Source organism: Chrysochloris asiatica, unplaced genomic scaffold (assembly GCF_000296735.1).
Source record: "Chrysochloris asiatica unplaced genomic scaffold, ChrAsi1.0 scaffold00022, whole genome shotgun sequence".
NCBI classification, from domain to species: Eukaryota; Metazoa; Chordata; class Mammalia; order Afrosoricida; family Chrysochloridae; genus Chrysochloris; species Chrysochloris asiatica.
The window spans coordinates 25,183,959-25,187,308 of NW_006408540.1; positions in this window are offsets into that span (position 1 = coordinate 25,183,959).

Genomic DNA, 3,350 nt, shown 5'->3' on the forward strand with positions numbered 1-3,350 from the left:
TGTCGCACAAAGTCTGCTCAGTGCGTCTGCCTACTCCACCATCTTGCCCCAGAAGCTCTGAACCCCACTCTTTTCATTTTAAAAATAGAAATGCTAGGTATGGTACTGTAGGATCAGCTCTGGACTTTGAACCACAAGTTCAGCAGTTCAAACCCACTAGCTGCTTCTGGGAAATCCTCTACAGGGTTGCTATGAGTTGGAACTGACTCGACAGCACTTAACTAGAACAACAGAGAACGCAAATGGTCAACATGTTCAGCAGCTAACCAAAAGCATGGAGGCTCCAGTCCACCAACAGACGCCTCAAAAAAACAGGTCTGATAATCTAGTTCTGAAAAATCAGCCACTTGAAAACTCTTTGGAGCACAGTTCTACTCTGACACACATGGGGTCATCTTGTGTTGAAATCAATCTAATGTCACTGGTTTTTTGTTGTTGTTGTTGTTGTTGTTGTTTAGGGCTGTTGGAAGTCTTAAATGAGAAAATACCAAGTGTGGGTGGTTTCTGGCTGTGACTGCTGGAAGGGCAGCACATAGGAAGGGGAGATACTATGACTGAGGGTAGCCTTAGGCTACGGAAAGCCTCTCCACAACGCTGGTTTGCTCCCAGGCTTCAGTAGTGAATGCAGCTGCCACCACCACCTGCCAGGCACTTGTCAAGTTCTAGGAATAAAAAATGGAAGGAAGTTATGATCTATTTTCTCAAGGAACTTGTAGTTTATTTCCGCAATCCCAAAATCTTTCCAAAACTATTTTTTCAGGTAGCTATCCTTAATTAACATTTGAAAAGACTAAGCTGGACTTGTCTCCTTGGAGAACATGCATCTCATGGAAGCTATGCCACTAATATTTCAAATACAATGAACAGGTTTCAGAGGAGTTTTCAAAGTCAGACAGGCTTCGTGGTTTACTTGTGAAAATGAACTGAAGAAAACCTAGATCTCAGCAGAATACTGTCTGACACAGTGCTTGAAGAGGAGACCCCCTAGGTTGCAAGGCACTTAAAACACACATTGGCCACAACACTGAGGCACACCACCAATCCTCAAGATGATACATTATGGGGCAGCATTTTGTCCTGTTTTACTCACGGTTTTCATGAGTTGGAGTCAACTTGATGGTAACTACCAACTAAAGGAAGGGCTACACTATTCTTTTGCTAATGCTTTGCAATAGATAACTTCCCTTTGAGTTGTTTTTCAGGAACTAGCAGCCTCACACTCAAAAGATAACCAGCACAAACCAGACATAACCAGTTAATGTTGACACATACACAGAACCTTTCCGCCAAGGGAACCAACTTATTCAACCTCACAGCAAGACTTTCCTAGTTTCTTGGAACACAAAACCTTGATCACTTTCAGTACCGCTACACAGTGAATTAAAAATTGCTTGGTCATTTAAATTGAAGCGTAAATGTGGTCAACCAACCCCCAAGTCGTACCCCACCCCTTTTCATGAATATGTATAACTTACTTGTTCATCATCCCATAAATCTGAACCTCTCCAGATATTTGGGGAGTCAGGTCTGAGGAACCATCTGTCTGGCTCCTTGTTCAATGCTTTGTAATAAAGGGCCTTTCTCTTTACCAACAATCGGTGTCTGGAGAATGGATTTCTGTGTGCATTGGACGGGGACCCATTTTGGTTCCTTTACTGAGTCGTCAGGCCTGTGGTGTATCCCAGGGGTTCCAAGGCAAGGTCACCCTTGTGTTGCCTTTTGCTTTTTCCTTAGAACTTTTTCATAAGAGGGGCCCTATGATGAGTAAAACAGTGCTCCATCCCCAATATGCTGTTGTTCTGACTCAAAAAGACCCTATGTAGGGATTCTGTGGCTGCATATCTCTGCAGAAGCAGAGTGACTGGTGGGCTCGAACCACCAGCCTTGTGATTCACAGTCCAGTGTTTATCTTACAGACCCACTGTGCTCCCTCTCCCCAATGTATCTACATCCTAATCCCTGGATTTTACATGGCAAATGGGGCTTTGGTGAGGTGATTCAATTTAGGAAATGAAGATGGGGAGATTATTGTGCATTATCCAGGTGGACGCAGTATAATCACCAGGGCACTTGTAAGTGACGTGGGTGGGGGTGGGTGGGCAGGTGAATTAGAGAAGGGGATGTGATGAAAGCAGAAGTCAGAGTGATGTCATTGCTGGTTTTAAATATGGAGGACAGAGCCATCAGCCAAGGAATGTGGCAGCCTCTAGAAGCTGAAAAATGCAAGGAAACGAATTCTTCCCCGGAGCGTCCAGAAGGAAAGTAGCCCTGCTCACATCTTAATCTTAATCTATTGATACCCAATTCTGACTTCTGACCTCCAGAACTGTAGGATAATAAATGTGTGTAGTTTTAAACTATTCAGTTTGTGGTAACTATACAACAGCAGCCCATGGTTGAGTGGACCATGAGAACAAACAAGTCCACTGGGGGGAAAGAGGAGAGGTGGGAGCTTAGCAGGTGGGGTCTTCAATGCAGCATCAAAGGTTGATGACTGAACCTTGTGAGGTCCTTGAAAGCCTCAATGTGGTCTCTTAGACTGAGGGATGACTCTTGGCTGCATTGGAGACTTCAATTAGCTGTGATGGCCACAAGTGAGGAACCGAGCCGTCAGTGACCTTGGGCCTCCCCCAACTAAACAAAGGTGTAATCAAATGCTGCAATGCAGTGGTGATGGAACCAAAGGTGTTGGAGAGACCCTGGAGTTCTCACACAGGAGACAGGGAAGGTCAGGGTGAAGGTTCAGGAGGAAACAGGAGGTGGGCGGGAGGCTGCACGGTGAACAGCATGTAATAACAGCTAACTGTTCCTGAACATTTGCTACGTGTTCAGCCTGTGCTCAGGGAGTGCACTCTCTGTCTCATTCAATGTTCTCAGTAGTTCTCACTGGTAGATGCAACTATTATTCTCATGCTAGAAAGGCGAATCTTGCCAAAGAGCAGAAACCAGCAGGCAGAATATCTTGATTTCTTACCCAGATCCATCTACTCAGCACCACTACCCCCATGGTTTTGGCTTTTGTTTAATCAGTTGTTATATAAAAAAAGCTTGAGCTTTGATGAGAGCAAGACTTGTGTTCAAATCCAGTTCTACTACTGTGTGACGTCGACCGGGTTACATGATCTTTCTAAGTGTTTGTTTCTCATTTGTACAATAATTCTCTTTGGGCAAAGTAGAGTGGCTAAAAGTGCAGGTTTGTGAATTGAGTCTGATAAGCCTGGATTTGAATCCATTATAAAAACCCAGCCTCTTATAAACTATGTGAGATAAGGGAACAGATTTAATCTCTCTGTACCTCAGTTGACTCATCTGTAAAATGAGGACAATAAACACAATCACCTAGTAGCATT